This window comes from Lactuca serriola, chromosome 7 (genome assembly GCF_051521515.1).
Source record: "Lactuca serriola cultivar US96UC23 chromosome 7, Lser_US96UC23_V15, whole genome shotgun sequence".
Taxonomy (NCBI): Eukaryota; Viridiplantae; Streptophyta; class Magnoliopsida; order Asterales; family Asteraceae; genus Lactuca; species Lactuca serriola.
Window position 1 is genome coordinate 134,066,058 of NC_136414.1, and position 18,364 is coordinate 134,084,421.

The 18,364-nt window shown below is 38.4% G+C and overlaps 1 non-coding gene across 1 annotated transcript; it reads left to right on the forward strand.

Moving 5' to 3' along the window:
- Window positions 1-17,020: 17,020 nt before the first annotated feature.
- Window positions 17,021-17,092, forward strand: TRNAW-CCA (transfer RNA tryptophan (anticodon CCA)). The gene has a single exon. It is a non-coding gene; the product is annotated as a tRNA-Trp (tRNA).
- The last annotated feature ends 1,272 nt before the right edge of the window (window positions 17,093-18,364 follow it).

The window sequence follows — 18,364 nt, forward strand, 5'->3', positions numbered from 1 at the left end:
GGATACATTGGTTTGATATATATATATATATATATATATATATATATATATATATATATATATATATATATATATTATGTGGTTTTCAGACAAATGGATTTATACTTGTTTAATTTAAAATGAAATTTTTAGTCCGTATTTTTAGGATGTTACAAAAAATGAAGTAATTAAGTAATGAAGTTAATAGAAAAAAAATTAATATACTAAGCTGATTGGTTGATAAATAACGACTAACGGAAAAAAAAAATTCAAAAAGCAAAAGGCAACATAAATCGAACAAAATGTATTTAATCGTCAAAATGAAAGTCGAATATTCTCTCATATGGAATTTTATGTTTTGTTATGGGTGGGCTATATGGAGCCCAACTTCCTTTTACTTAACAAAAATATATATATTCCTTTCGTTTCAAATTGATAGTCCACTTTTGATTTTTAAAGTCTTTTTTTTTAACTTTGACCTTAAATATTTTTATTTGTGTTATATACTAATTGAAAAAACTTATAACAATGAAAAAAACATTTAAAATACAATCTATTCATATATTTTGCATCAAATATTATCTATCAAACATAAAAATATTTAAGGTCAAAGTTTAAGAAAAAAAACTTCAAAAATAAAAAATAGACTATAAATTTGAGACGGATGTAATATTATACCTAAGAACTTAAACTCATATGGGGTAAACCAAGGCCCACCTTTGAACATATATGCCTACGACACTAGGTTGATTTAAGTGGTTTCATCTACAACCAGGGGACTCAACTTAAACAATATTCATATCATCCGGTTCATCATTTCTCAATCAATTTTTCAACCTGATAGTGATAGAAGATTAAAGGGAGATGTAACATTCTTGGATGATAGAATTCTAAATCGAATACATTATAAGTTGAATGTTTGTCTTCTCATACCATAGTATTCATCTTAAACACATAAACAAAAGGCAATGGGTATTGTCATGTCAACGATGTACTGAAAATTTGTCGTTGTATGCAAATACTATCGAGGCGCTAATTATGCACATTTGAATTGGTCCTCTCAAAAGACAAATCAGAGACTCTTATACAGTAAGAAATTAAAAAAACTTCCTAAATTGCTATGTATAGGAATTTTATCGAATTCATATGCTAGGAAATGGCATCATCATTCATTCACCAAAGTCGAAGGTGACATCATGCCAAAAAGTACTATTATACTTTCATTTAGTAACTTTCACTAAAAATTTCACAACATATACATAAGGGAAAGAGATCTAAAGTAATTAATCAATAAACCTACATAAACTGCACTGAGGTTCAAGATTCATGTTGCTTAAATGATGAGATGAGAAGGTGGGTTTTTGGAGAGATCGAAAGTGTGATTCAATGTTATTTAGGGGATTTAATCAACTATCAGACTTATATAGGTTGGAATTGAAGATCGTGGGTGAATGATGCTTCATTTGAAGAAGAAGTAGGGGAAGTTATGGAAATTGGGAAAAAGATGAAGCTACCTCCTTATCAAGGTTGGTTAAAGGAGAACTACCATGGAAGGAACCTGAAAACCGATTGAACATGTGTAGAAGATACAACCGACTGTAAGGGTGTCTGCCGCCAAAAATGTTTTTGAAAAGTTACAAAAAGTCAGTTTTCTGACTTTTCCAAAAAGTTGATTTTCCTTCTTTGCAAAATCTAACAGTAGCTTTTAAAAGTCTTTTGCCAAATATCTTTTACTTATGATCTTTTTCTAAAAGTACTTTTGGTCATTCAAAAGCTAAGCCATACACCCCCCTAAATATCGACTTATTACGGTCAGGATTTAAAGTAGGAGTTTTAAGGGCTAAAATCAATATCTTTTAGGCACCGTCAACAATAGTATAAGGAATAACCATAAGGAACCAAACAACGTGTGCGTGTGTGTGTGTATATATATATATATATATATATATATATATATATATATATATATATATATATATATATATAATCAACTAGGTTGATTCAGTGGTGTAATTAGGATTTTGTGGTAGACCAAATAATTTACAAAATATGAACGAGTAGAAACTTACTTTAAATGATAAAAAAAGTGACAATACATGCATTCTAAAGTAAATTGTTTATTTAAGTTGCATACGACGTTCTCTTACATCATTAAAAAATAATTTAAAACAGACACAGTTTAACGATATCATATGTGAAGAACCAGACTATTAACAATTATACATATAATACAACATACAAATAATTAATTTATAACAAGAAGTAATAATCTAAATTATTAGAAACCTATGATAAAATTATAAAATATATAATGAAAATAAAAACAATGTAACGCCCGGAGTGGAAGCTAGAAGCGTTTGGTTGAAGGAAGGAGCTTTGGATCCAGAAGAAGAACTTCATTTCCGGCTCATCTAAGGTATAAAGTCTATATATTGTCTATTTATTTATTAGATCTCTTCATGGAGTAGTTTAGGGCCATATGGAGCATATTATGGAACCCTTCATGAATGCAAGCATTTTTTGGGGTAATAAATTCATATCCAGAGTCTCTGAGGGACTCCATGGCATAAAGGTGCCAACTTTATGGCCATGGGAGTCCCATGCATCATATAAACCCCTTTTTAGGGCTTTTTAAGCTATATAACCCTTGCATGCACGTAAAGTTAGAAACTTTATGTGATATATCGACCCTAAGGAACCAGATCTGTGTGTTTGGATGCATTAAGCCCGTCTAAAAACGACTGTATGGATTTAGACTATGGGGGACTCGACGAGTTGCTCATACAAATCGGCGAGTTGGGTCGTGGTCCCCCAACCTTTTCTGTTGCTGAGTAAACCCGTTGAGTCTAGGAGATGACTCAGCGAGTTAGACATGTTTTCGGCTTAAAGATTGAAGAACTCGACGAGTTCAAGGAGGAACTCGATGAGTTAGGAGCAAAATGGCTCGACACTGTATGAAGGAGAACTCAACGAGTCCAAGGAGGAACTCAACAAGTTATGAGTAAAAGGTCCCGACTACGTTATAAGGAAGAACTCGACGAGTTCATGAAAGAACTCGACAAGTAGGATCGGGGGTTTTAGAGTTTTACGAATCATGGAACTCGACGAGTTCATGAAAGAACTCGACGAGTAAGATCTAGATTTCAAGGTTTTATGAATTATGGAACTTGACGAGTTGATGGACCAACTTAGGGAGTTGAGTCTACCAGGATGTTGACTTTGACCAGGATGTTAACTTTGACCTTGACCATTGACCAAATTTAACCATTAAAGGTGTTATGAGTATGAAAGAGTAATTAAAGGAGAATTTTTATGTGTAGGAGTTTCAGAGGAGTTGATCCCAACACTGATGACAGTTCAGCTACTTCACAACATTGAGGTGAGTTACCTTCCAGTAGGAGTGGGTCGAAGCCACCAATGTCGGCCCACTAGTAGGTGATTATAGCTGAGATGATTGTCTTTGTGATAATTGTATGGTATGCCACTATCTGATATGCTTTATGTGCTAGTATGCTAGGTTATTATCTGGTAGTGGTAGGGGGTGAAATAGTCCCCGGTTACCAGTTGAAAGAGACCGAAGGGGAAGCTAGCACCTAGATATGCTAGGATGTATATGTTATATGTGTTTTATGTGGTAGTAGTAGGGTGAAATAGTCCCCGTTACCGGTTGAAATAAACTTTAGAGGAAGCTAGCACCCAGATATGCTAGGCAGTTACTGGTTGAAAGAGACCGAAGGGGAGGCCAGCACCCATATATGCTAGGCATTATGTGATTATATGGTATTTGGTATGATGGGGTAACTCACTAAGCTTTGTGCTTCCGGTTTTAGTTTTTGTTTCAGGTAGTTCTTCCTCGAAGGGAAAGGAGCCGGCACGGTAGCAGTGCATCATACACACGATTTTCCGCACCAGAGATCTATGAGATTTATACTCTGATATGATTTTGTTATGACATGTTCTGACTATGGATACATTGGTTTGATATATATATATATATATATATATATATATATATATATATATATATATACACTATGTGGTTTTCAGACAAATGGATTTATATTTGTTTAATTTAAAATGAAATTTTTGGTCCGTATTTTTGGGATGTTACAAGTTGGTATCAGAGCCTTGGTTTGAGGGATTCGAACACACATTTCGGGGGTGTCTGGAATCAAATCAAGGGTTTGAAAGATTTTTCAAGAAAATAGTTTTTCAAAAGTTTAAAATAAAGAGTTTTGAGAACGAACAAGGTGTGTGATGCGTGCAATCGGCCGAGCTCAAGTAAGTTTTCCCCAAGATACCCATACATGTTTATTATGATATATGATATGATTATGAGAACTACATGCTAGATTAGGGCTGAGGATCTAGGAATGATGCCTTATATGCCTGCTATATGTATGAGAACTGGATGCTAGATTAGGGCTAAGGATCTAGGAAGATGCCTTATGTGCCTGCTATATGTGCTTTATAGAATTTCATGCTAGAACTGATTAGTTAGTGATATGATGGCCTGAATAGGATATGCTTGGTTTTGTTGCTCGATGCCCGAATGTTGATTGCTTTGTACTTTTAGGATTTCTAGTTATCTTTAACTAACTACTAAACGAATATGTTAAGTTACATATTGCGAGGACTAAATAATTTCAGAAGGTTAGGTCTAGCGTTATTTCGTAGCTCTTGTTTGTGTCCAACCGTTGTAGGGTAGGACCTCTTATTCGAAGAATTATCTGGTCTTAGTGATATGTAATGGTATTCGCGAGCTAGTTAGGTAAAGGTAGCAGGGATTTCTTATGTAATTGATGGCGGAGAGTAGGTCGGAGAGTTACCCTAGGGTAAGCCTAGGATGAGATTAGTGCAGCGAGCAGTAGTAGTAGAAGGGACTTAGTGAAGTCCAGGAAATCCTTGAGGAAAGTACGGATAAATGTGGAAGGTAGTATGAGCCCGTACTACTGAAAGCATAGGATCCGTACTCGAGTTAAGGAGGGCTGAGATAGAACCAGGGAACTTGTAGAATGTATGAGACCTCTCGAGGTTATGTATGACCCTGAAGATTATGTGTTTTGTTTCAGAATGGTGGTGACACGTCACGAAGTAGGAGGTTCAGGGTCTGGGTCAGGATCAGGTTTAGGTTCGGGTGCAGGTTCCGATCCGATTGATGACAGACTACGCGAGTTCATTGCGTCTGAGATCATGAGAGGAATCCTTGAGGCGACCCCGATGATTTTCGGGTCAATCAAGGAAGGGATCATTGAGCTGATGGAGGAGCGTCTCAGGGCGTTCGAGAGTGACATGACATATGGCCAGAAAGGGATACACACACTCTCCTTCAAGGATTTTCGGGGATGTGGTGCGCCAGATTTCCATGGGGTGAAGGACCCCATTGTGGCCAAGAGGTGGATTGCAGACATAGAGTTTGCCCAGTTGATGAGCTTCTTCCCTGAGGGGTCGAAGGTCTGGTATGCTGCAGGTTGTTTGAGAGACAAAGTTAGGGACAGGTGGGAGGAAGTCAGTGATTCGTTGGGAGCCCCAACCATCGAGGCTATGACTTGGTCGGACTTTGTGACCAGGTTTAGGGTAGAGTTTGTGCCGGCAGTGGAGCTGCAGCAGCTGGCCAGGGAGTTTCTAGATATAAGACAAACGACTAAGCCAGTGGCGGAGATTACCGCCAAGTTCTAGGAGAGGGCCTTACTGGTGCCTCAGTATGCATGGGATGAGGAGATGAGGAAGACCAGGTATCACAACATGTTGAGGGCTGACATCTGGAAACATGTTAGCTACTCGGAATGCCCGACTCTAGAGGACATGATCATGAGGGAGAGGGAGAGGGAGATTGACATAGATCACCTCTGGAAGAGAAATGTAGAGGCCAGGCAGGTTATTGAGGTTTTGGGGAAGAAACCCAATGGATCCGACTCTAGGTCGAAGGTCCAGCAGGGTCGGGTCCAATGTGGGCAATGCGGCAAGGCGCACGAGGGAGTGTGCATATTAGGGGGATCGGGCTGCTATAAGTGCGGCAATCTCGGACACTTTGGTAGGTATTGTACTGCCCTACCCTCACCCTCCAGACCTCAGACCTGATTTGCTTTCATTGCAATCAGAAGGGCCACAAGAAGGCCAAGTGTCCGAGACTGACATCAGGAGCGCCAGTGGCGACGCCAGCTCCAGCGATCCTGCAGATCATGGATGGCCGAAAAGGCAAGATAAATGCTCCGGTGGTGAGGAGTCGAGCCTTCCAGTTGACTGCCAAGGAGGCACGGGCCGTACCAGATGTGGCGACGGGTATGTTTTCTCCTCCCTAACTCTTATTACATGTTGTTTATGATATTTATGTGCTATGTTTATGTGTTTTGTGTAGGATCGTTCCATGTGAACGACATTTAAGTACATACGTTATTTGACTCGGGGCTACCCGATTATTTTTCTCTCTTGATCTTAGAAAGAGGTTTTCTGAGTCTTCGAGCATGTTGGATTGCCCTTTAGAGGTCGAGATTGCTGATGACCAATCTGTCCGTGCATCTGAGGTTTTCAGAGATTGTGATTTGAGGTTGTATGATGAGTGTTACCTTGTAGATTTGGTTCCCATTCCATTGCGTGGGAACAAGGTTATCATCAGCATGGATTGGCTGAGCCCTAATGGGGCGGTGATCGACTGTGCGCAACAGTTGGTACGTGTCAAGACCCCGAGTGGGGGAGAGCTGGTGATTCAGGGCAAGAGACCACAGTGTGGACCAGCTATGTGTTCGGCAGCGAGGGCTAGGCGCTCCCTTCAGCAGGGTTGCGCAGGGTATGTCGCCTACGTTATGGATATCTGGGAGTCGGGTACAATGACTGTAAGTGATGTACTAGTGGTGCGGGAGTACCCAGATGTATTTCCAGAGGAGCTGCCTGGGATTCCTCCGGAGAGACAGGTGGAGTTCAGGATCGACCTAGTCCCAGGTGCGGATCCGATAGCCAAGGAACCATATCGGTTGGCTCCTCCCGAGATGTAGGAGTTATCTACACAACTGCAGGAGCTGTTAGACAAAGGATTCATTAGACCGAGCAGTTCGCCTTAGGGAGCCCTGATCCTGTTTGTGAAGAAGAAGGACGGTTCGCATCGGATGTATATAGACTACCGGGAGCCGAACAAGGTAACAGTGAAGAACCGTTACCCACTCTCAAGGATTAATGATCTTTTCGACCAACTACAAGGGGCATCTTGGTTTTCCAAGATAGATTTGCGCACATGCTACCACCAGATGCGAGTCAGAGATGAGGATGTGCAGAAGACTACTTTTCGGACTCGCTATGGCCACTACGAGTTTGTGGTGATGCCCTTTGGGATCACCAAAGCTCCTGCCGTGTTTATGGACCACGTGAACTGTGTATGCAGACCGATGCTAGATTGGTCTGTGATCGTCTTTATTGATGACATCTTGGTTTACTCTAAGATGCAGGAGAAGCATGAGGAGCACTTGTGAGAGGTGTTGGATACCCTGAGGAGGGAGAGCTTGTACGCCAAGTTCTCTAAGTGCGAGTTTTGGTTGCGCGAGGTGCGGTTTATTGGGCACATTGTCAACTAGAACAATATTTTGGTCGACCCAGCCAAAGTGGAGGCTGAGTTGAGATAGGATGTTCCGAAGTCTCCATATGAGATTTAGAGTTTACTTGGGTTAGAAGGCTATTAATGGAGGTTCATACAGGACTTCTCCAAGATAGTTTTACCCTTGACCCGACTGACGAAGAAGGTCGAGGTCTTTCGCTGGGGGCCTGAGCAGCAGGCAGCGTTCGAGACGCTGAGACAAAGGTTGTGCGAGGCACCTATCTTATCCCTGCCATAGGGCGTGCAGGATTTCGTAGTGTACTACGATGCGTCTATTTCGGGCTTGGGTGTTGTATTGATGTAGAGGGGGCACATCATCGCTTACGACTCGAGGTAGCTCAAGCCTTACGAGGTGAACTACCCGACGCACGATCTGGAGTTGGGGGCGGTTGTTTTCGCCTTCAAGATTTGGCAGCATTACCTCTATGGGTTTCGTTGTACCATATACACGGACCACAAGAGCTTGAGGTACCTCATGGATCAGCTGAATCTGAACATGAGGCAGCGTCGGTGGCTAGATGTGGTGAAGGATTATGACTGTGAGATCCTCTACCACCCGGGGAAGGCCAACGTTGTGGCTGATGCACTTAGTCGCAAAGCAGACCCAATCAGAGACATTTTCTTGAGGATGATGGTGGTGACTCCACTCTTGGAGCGGATCCGAGAAGCGCATGTTGAGGGTATGAAGGAGGAGCATTGGAAGGGTAAGAGGATCATAGGCCAGGTGGCCTTGTTTGACTATGATAGTTGTAGGCTGCTGACCCTGCATGGAAGGGTCTGGGTTTTGTACTGGGGCTGACTACGACAAATTTTAATGGATGAAGCCCACAAGTCTATATTTTCCATCCATCATGTGGCGAATAAGATATACAAAGGTCTTCGCCCTGACTACTGGTGGTCTTGCATGAAGCGGGATGTAGCCTGGTACGTCGAGAGATGTATGACATGCAGGAAGGTCAAGGAAGAGCACCAAAGGCCTCATGGTAAGACGCAGCCGTTGGATATCCCTATATGGAAGTGGGAGGATATTACTATGGATTTCATCACGAAGTTTCCCAGGACCGTTTGGGGAGTGGATTCGATTTGGGTCATCGTGGATCGGTTGACCAAGAGTGCCCATTTCATCTCGATCCAGGAGAACATTTCGGCCGAGAAGCTGGTTGACATCTACATCAGATAGGTAGTGGCTCAACACGGAGTGCTAGTTTCCATGATTTTTGATCGAGACGTGAGATTTACTTCTAGATTCTGGAAGAAATTTCATGATGAGTTGGGTACTCGTCTGCACTTTAGCACAACTTATCACCCGCAGACGGATGGTCAGAGCGAGCGGACCATCTAGAATCTAGAGGATATGTTGCGGGCATGCATCCTGGACTTCGGTGGTAGCTGGGATAACTACCTTCCCTTGGCAGAGTTTTGTTGGATTAGTTTCTAAGTCCATAACTATAATTGGTATGTACTTGACCCGATTGGCATGGTCCATTTGGGTTGCATGGCATCGAAACAATTTGGATAGACTTTTGTGAGAAAAGGATAATTATTATTTGTTAATATATTATAAGTTCTAATATATTAATATGAAATTATATTATTTAATTAGTATTGATCAAGAATTAATTTGGAATTAATTTTGTGATCAAAAGGAGACTAATTAATTATATGAGGATTGATTGTGTAAATCATTCATTCTTATATATGTGGGCTTATGATCCATAGTTCTTCACGTTGGGCTAAACCCATGGAGTAACCCATGGATACTCCATGGAGGTTTTAACCCATGGAGCATGAAGAATATGGAAAGACATGAGTTACATGGTGTAACCCTAATAGCCACAATATATAAGGACCCCATGGCTTAAGAAATCGGCACTAAGGTGTGTACATATGAGGGCTAACCGATTTGAGGATAAGGAATTTTCTCTCAAGTTATTCCAAGTTGGTGTTGGTGTTGTGTGAACCATTTGAGGTGTCACACTTGAGACACTAGGCTCTTAAGCTCCATGGAATCAAGCTACAACACAAAAGGTATGTTACTCTAACTAGTATCTTATTTAGTATATGAGAATGCATGCTAGTTATAGATTTAATGCCTTGGAAACCATTTGCATGTATAATTAGTGAAAACATAGATCCAAGGTATTTAGGGTTGTATGTGCACCATAGGATGTTGTAGTATACTAAATTCCTTTAGTGGTATCAGAGCCTAGGCATGTTTTCAATTATACTTGATGCAACTTATTTTTCAAAGCTGAGAATCTGCCTAGACTGAAAACTCGATGAGTTCTGGCTATAAAATCGACGAGTTCATGTGTTAATGCATGAACTCGACGAGTTCTTATAAGGAACTCGATGAATTTGTCTTCCAGTTGGCAGTTTTTCGTGTTTTAAGGCTTGAATTGGTCTAGAATCATTACCTTAAACTGTTTTGGACTTATAAAACCTGTTTTTGATGTGGTAATGTTCATTCTAATCCAATTCAAAAGATAATTGTCAATAGATTCATGTTTTGTATTAGTTTAATGATTAGGCTAATTACATGAAAACTGTTTGATATGAATTATCTTGTTCTTATGAGTTTGCTTAGATTAATAGAAAAATTATGTGATAATGTGTTTTCAATTCAAATTGATCTAAAAGTTATCCAAAAAATTTGTTTTTGCAACTTGTCTTCAAGTTATATGAAAAGTCACATTTATGATTCTTAAAACTCATAAGATTTCCATAAGTTATGAAAATGGAGAGTCTCATTTTTAAATGTTTTAAAGTCTTCCATAACTTGTCCTCAAGTTATGGAACTTGAAGAGTTTTTCATTAAAACTACTTTAAACACATAAGTTATGGAATTGAAAAGTTTTTGAATAGTTCAAAACTTGCCCTCAATATTCGGAATTTGTAAAGTTTCCCTCATGAATACTTTAATTCCAAATTAAACCCTTAGAATTCAAAAGTTAAAATTCAACCCTTATACTTTATAGTATTATAAGTTAATAATATATATATATATATATATATATATATATATATATATATGTGTGTGTGTGTGTGTATAAGAACAAATCAGTCTTACCGTTAGTAGGCCTCATTCACGAAGTCGGTCTATAAGAGGGTATAAGGTTACTGCCTATAAAATGGCAGTTTATGGGTGTCCACTCTCACCCACCGCTTCCTTGACTGGTGGAGGGTCGTTAGCCGAACGGGTAGGACAAGGACTATAATTCTCCCTTCATTATAAGTATAATGATAAATATAAAGTAACTAAATCTTTTATAAATTCCCAATCTTAGTTACTTTAGGAAAATGTGAATTTGGTGCTAACCCATGAAATTATACTTTGCACTTTGCTTAAATCATTAGTGGAGCGTGTGTGGTTAACCAACACACTAACCTGGATTTAACAAGGTAGGCAAAGGGTAACTTAATGTTTATCATAGGATCGGTGGTGAGCATGTGGTTAACCGACACATCGATTAAGTGATAAATATTAAGGGTACCAAGTATATTTGCATGGTTATTCACACCTTGTTTTGTGATTCTCGGTATCCCAGTCACAAAACTTGAGAGGGCACAATCGAGATTGAAACATGTCATTGAAAAGTTCAACGAATCTCAAAAGATCTAAGAGTTTTAAATCCAATTAAAACCTAATAAATTATTTCTTTTTTATGGTGGAAATTGGTGAATCGTCATTCGTCTACCTTCAAATATTTTATAGCTTGGATTACGGCATCCCTCTTCCAAGTTATAAAATATTGTGTTGGGTCCTAGCCTTAATATTTCATATTGGGTGTTATATTAAGGACTTTAAATCAACTAACTTGAATTTCTCCCATTATAGATGTCTAGTTCAGACAACTATGATCTTCCCAAATCTCATGGAAATCATGCTTCTCTTCCTCCACCTCCTCCAATTATTCTCCCTAACCCACAAGTTCAAGGTCACTCAAGCCCTATTGGCAAGCAAGGTCTATGTGTGCTCACATCTTGGAGATGAAGTCACATATTGACAAGTGTAACAACGTAAATTTTCAAAATAATTTTTCGTTTTTAAAACATTCATTCATTCATAAAATAATGTCAAACACATAATATCAAATGTTATTGTCACAAAACATCTCCCCAGAATCTCTACAAAAACTCCAATGCATGTGTGTACGAATCATGCCGGCGCCTTCCTGCGCTCATCACTAGTACCTGAAACACATAACACAACAACAGTAAGCATAAATGCTTAGTGAGTTCCCAAAAATACCACATACAACACATACGCCACTCGAGGCTATAATACGACCCTCCGGTCGACGTGTCTCAGCGGGACCCTCCAGTCCCGTAGCTCGTTGGACCCTCTAGTCCGGTCATAGCTCGTTGGACCCTCCGGTCCGGTCTATATCATCATACAACATACCAATATCACATAGCACATAATCTCATATATAACACATAAGACCCTTTGGTCATCGCATAGTACCACTCTAGGTAACGTATAGTGAGAAGACTCACCTCGATGTCTCGGTAAATATCTGACTCGAAAGAAGTGTGATCTAGCCTCCGCCTAATCACATAAAGTAATACTCTCATAAATAAAACTGTATTCAACCCTAAAAGTCAACAAGGTCAACGGTCAAACTTTGACCCGACTCGTCGAGTACACTAGGGCGACTCGGCGAGTCTACACGTGTCCACTAACTTTCTTAGATCCTCTCTTGACACGTCGAGTACTCCCCTTGACTCGACGAGTTCCACCTGGCATGAATCGCGGGGCCACCCCGAATCAACTCGTCGAGTCTCAAGAACAACTCGGCGAGTTCCAACTTGAACTCAGACCCCTGACTCACCGAGTCGTTCCCCCAACTCAACAAGTCCACTCACTGAGTGATTGACGGGCAACCTTCATACTACTCGCCGAGTCTGTTCTTCGGACTCGGCGAGTTCATGCCATGCACAAACTCAAAACAACTTCTGAGGTCGGATCTGTTCCATACAATCATAGATCTGGCCTCCCCAAGCATGATAATCACGTAAAGTTCGGACCTTGACACACATATAACATCCAAATGGTCCAAAATGATGATTTAGCCCCAAAAATGACATTCCAAGCTCATGGCTCCAAAAATCACTCATAAAGCTCCAAGGGTTAAGGTCTCTGGACCTCTTTGGGTCCAGATCCAGAACACAAACTCGAGAAGGGACCAAATACTCCAGTTAATCATCCTCTAAAAGGGTTGGAAAACCCTAACACTAAGAATCAACACCAAAACTGAAGAAGGTCCGAGAATAATACCTCAATAAAATCTCTATGAGCTCAAAAACCACCAAAATCGCACCTCCTTTAGCCTCCTCTTGCCCTGAACACTTCCTTCTTGCAAAAACACCCACAAAAGATCAAGATTGGCCTCTCCTTCCTCACAAACGCTCTAGATCTCTTTAGGGTTTCTCTCTGGGGGTTGGTGGCCGCAAATGACGGCCATAAGGCCCTTTAAATAGGTCTCAAACCCCAGAAATTAGGGTTTCATTAAACAGCGTGGACTCGCCGAGTCCACTCATGAACTCGCCGAGTCCAGCTGTGAACTCGTGTGACATCCCCTAATTTCTCGGCCAGAAAAGACCGATTTAATTTATGCTTTTTAAAATAAAATCAGAGAAATCTTTTTAAAAGATGTTGCGGAATTGGTCCCCAAACAAAATATGATAAAAGTTTATCAAAACCCTTCATTACGAAGGTATATGTTTTCCATATATATATATATATATATATATATATATATATATATATATATATATATATATATATATATATATATATATATCAAAACCTCGGGATGTCATGTTCCTATACAGATCAAAAGCATAAACAAGACATTATAAGCATTTCAACAGTTATTTACAACTACTGGCCTATAATCCAAAAATCTCTCGTCGTCCTCCGACTATGCTCGGGGTCCACTACCTGTAACATAAAAAGATGAGTGGGTCAGGCTTGGGAGCCTGGTGAGCATATAGGGTTTTCAACCCACAATAATAATAAACTTACTAAGTTCATCAATCAACAATAACCCTGATTACCCGTTCCCGTTACCCTCACTTTATGTCCCTAAACACTTGTCACAAGGGACCTAGCTTAAAGAATATCATCGGGATGGACACTACTTCTAAGGGGTTTCCTCAGCCATACATGTCCTAAAGGCAACCATGAGGGGGATGGAGTACAGCGAATGAACACTCTTAGTTCATTAACACCTACAGGTTGCGGACCTGCTAATGTTTCCCACTGGACTGTCTAGAAAGTCCGTGGTCGTCATCCAAACTCCGCTAGATGACTGAATCTCAAAACACATCGAGGCCTCTCATCAATTTTAGTTTATCACACATCACAATCTACCCATGTTCTACCCAACATATTTGTAGATAAAAATACGTATACAGTTTAAAACTTGTATAAAACATCAACACAACAATCACCTCAAATAAACAATTAATATATTTACACATAGCACGTATTATAAGGTAAATACTTCATATCTATGTGTAAAATGAAAGTGACTATACACTCACATGATTTGATGATAATCGGGCAGGAATTCGTTTCCTAAAACGATCGTTTCTAATAAAACCGGGAGTTTTATTGAGAAACCATTGTTTTTGCAAAAGTCGGGCTTCGAAACCGAAAAGATAAATTTTCCGGGCTTCTTGAGCACTTCGTGGAGTATTCCGGGCTTTACAATCGATACCGGGGCTTTGGGGGATTCTAAGATGAAGAAAATATGAAGAGAGGGGCTAAAAATGGCAAAACTCCAAAAGTAACCGAGAGCCTTCACAGGTACCCTTCTATTTATAGGTTCCGAAGTTCTGATCCAAGGGATGAGAGTCTTCTGATCCGACGGCTGAGAGGCTTCGCAGGGGGGTGGCTTGGACATGGCTCGCACATGGTCTGCGCATGCGAGGGCTCGCTGGCAGTCTGTGATTGGACCGAGGCTTGTGTCCGATGCGCAGGTGGTCAGCATGTGCGAAGGTCTCGGTGGCACTCGCTGATTGGACCGCTTCAGATAAGGCCATGTGCTCGGATGACTCAGCAGCTTCAGTGACTCAGCAGCCTGGTGACTCAGCAGGACACGTGGCGCATGCGAGTCGAGGGTGACATGGCAAAGTGTGACTATGCGAATTTTCTCGATTTTCGCGCCAAAACTTCTAAAATCCATAACTTTCGCATACGAGCTCCATTTTTGACGTTCTTTATATGCACACGTAGCTAAAATTACGCTCTACAACTTCCGTTTAGACTTCGTCGGCTAATTTTGACTTTAAATTTTATATTATTATTTTTAACAGACCGGGACAGGAAATCCGTTAAAAATTCATAACTTCTTCATCCGACGTCCGTTTTCGTCAGACTTTTTACTGTTATGCTCCTAATGACGAGACCTTCAATTCTCGTTTAGGTTGTGTCGGCTAAAAATCGCTCGATCTAAAATTCGAGTTTTTAGCTGTCTACTGCTACGCTGAAACTTCGAAAAATCATAACTTCCTCATACGAAGTCAGATTTGGGTGTTCTTTTTATCGAACTTCTTGGTTTAAGGAATAATAAGACTTTCGTTTAGATTACTAAGGCTAAAAAGTAGTTTATCAAAAACTCACTTTTTACGACATTCAGCATGAAACTTCGACAGGTCATAACTTCTTCGTTATAACTCGGATTTTGGTATTCTTTATATCCCCGAAATCCTTGTTTCGGCCACTACAACTTTATGTAAAGATATCGGGCTTATCTCACACTTTAATTTTGACGCTTATTTTTATTCTTAATTAATTAAGCCCTAATAATTAAGCATAAAACACATAATTCACATAATATTCACATAATTCCTTTTCATTTCTTCAAAATGAGTTACAAAGGTTAACCTAGACTATCAACTCAATATAAATGCCTAGGCTAGAAACACGAGTGTTACAACTCGCGTACAAATCCACGACCAAACTCGGCGAGTCTAGACGCCAACTCGTCGAGTCTCCCCTCAACACCCAAAAATAAAAGAACAATATATCATACCTGGGAATCCGGATGTTACAACAAGCCGAGAGAGTTGGGTGTCAAAGTCTTGAGGAAGTTGGATGTTGAATAATCACTTCCTAAGTCACATAGTGAGTTCTTTATGGACTACTATGTAACAGACTATGACATGACCCTTAATGATCTTATCTATTTGATTTGTGCTACTGAATCAACAATGATTTGGAGCACTGGCAAAGAAAATTTTATTAGAAGATCAACTTCCCAAACTAACATGGACATTGTCAATGGTAACATTGGATATTCAGAAAAGCTTTTTCTTCCCAATGGAAAGGGATCGGTCATAGTCAACTCGGTTGACCAAATGGTAAAGATAATGGCTAAGTCTGAGATAGTCCCGTGTACCATTCACAAAGGGTCCATATGTTTCTATTTCCAAAGTAAGGGGCAGTGGTTGCGAAGCTGCCCTATCTACCTAAAAGATCTGAGAGAAGGTCAAGTCAAAAAGTCTGACTCTGCTTCAAGTAAGTCCACTATCTAACTCTCTTAAATTCCTATTTGAAGATTCTTAATACATTTTAATGTATGGTAGGATCAAGCAAAGGGAAGGGAAATTAAAGAAGGAGTATGATGAATCTGATCGTGAAGATGGATTTCAATCGCATGGTTCGAAGATCGGATTCTTGAGCTACTACTTAGAGAGTTATGATAGATTGCTAGAAAATATGTAATAGCATAGCTTTCATTGAAAGTTGCATTGTAAGGAAAAAGTTTTTCCGCATTTTATAAATAAATAAAATTTTGTTTTGTTTTATTTTATATCTCCTTGCAATGACATTTATGGAAAATTGATGTTTGTATGTTTCTAGAAATAATGGAAATGTTACTTTGATTCAACATACTGAATCAACAACAAAATAGAAGGAGACCAATAATCACATAAGCACTTCAAGATCAATTTTTCTAAGTGTTAAGTATTTAAATATATATATAACCTCGCGACTAGGCAATGGTGAGCATTTATGTATGCATGGTTGAATGCAACGTTATGAATTTGCAGATATTATTTCTCACACATGTTTAACAATTATTATTTGGTGGATACAGTTGAAATTAACTTAAACTAATCATGTGAATGTGTAACAAGATTTTATGTGGCAAATGAACTTCATTTCATCCTGAATACTATTTAGTATGGTTTGAGGTTCTTTTTCTTACAATATGAAAAAAAAAGATGTTTGGGTAAAAATACATTTGCATTTTATGTGGAAAAAATTAGTTCTTGTAATGAGCATAATCAAGTAAAAACGATTAATAAATGTGTGTTCAAATTAAATTTAAGCGAACATTTTGTATCTGTACTTATTTTATATGGTTCAACTTCAACCTTCTAAGCCATACATTATTATTCTCCCAATATAATAGATATTAGGAAGGCATTTGAACAAAGGGATCCGTGGCGCAATGGTAGCGCGTCTGACTCCAGATCAGAAGGTTGCGTGTTCGATTCACGTCGGGTTCAATTCCCCCAATATATCCCCATATTTTTTTCATGTAGCGACACGAAACACCCCCTTACACTATGGGTTATCGTCGAGATTCACCCTCCCCCAATATTTTCAAATCAATTTCACGATGCTATAAAGGGATATATTTATAACCAAAAATAGGAATATCATATTATAAAGAGAAATTAAAAATACTTTTACTTTTGTTGTTTAAATGATGACATGTGTAATATTAATATCCTAAAATATAATTAAATGAGTATTAAATGTTACACATATCACCGTTTTATTAGGTAGGAGGATACGTAGGAACAAAAGAGTTTGAAATGTCTTAAAAAGTTTGATATGTCTAAAATATAATACTTCTTCCGTCACATATTTTTTTTCATGTAGCTCCACATAAAAAAGTTTGAAATGTCTTAAACACAGGGTACGAATAAAAAATATCAATTAATGTCAAACTATTCTTTCCGTCACAGATCAGTTAATGTCATGATATATTATTCTTTCCGTCCTAAAATTATTGTCCACAGACAAAATATATATTGATTAAGAAAATATTAATTACTATTAATTTTATTAAATAAAATGACAACTGTATCATTTTGTTGTATTTAATTTCATTTTTTTTTTGTTGTATTTAACTACATGGTAGATTAACTAATAATGAAGAGATTTTTGGTAAAAAATATTTATTTTTAGAAATAAACTATTATTTTGAGACAATCCAAAAAGTAAACATAAACTATTAATCCGTGAAGGAAGAAGTATTATAATGACCGAATGAAATGAAAATCTTTTAAAAACATCCTATAAAAAAATAAAAACAAACCCGTGAAATATGATGTAATGTGTAATGACAAAAATGTAGGAATTTATAACTCTTGGTTGCTTACACTTTTTATCTTCTATAAGTAAGTTAACATTTTAACTATGACTATAAAAACGACATTAGAATAATAAGTATAATAACAAAAAAAAATGATGAATCAATTTTAGATGTTTGAAAAAAAATTATTACTTTTAACTGTTCAATTTATTTGATTTAATTTTGAATTTGTATATATACGTTGCTAGAGCAACCAAATTTAATCTTATAAGTAATGGGTTTTAATTTCCTCATTTGTTGGTAGCCTAAATTCCATAAAAATCATCTTAGTTTGGATTTTTATTTTGATTAAACCATCCTTTTTCTTATTTAATCTTCAATTTTTTTAGGGCATATACTATAAAAATCATAACTTTTATAAATTAAATTCGGAAAACCATATATTTTATTTTTTGTT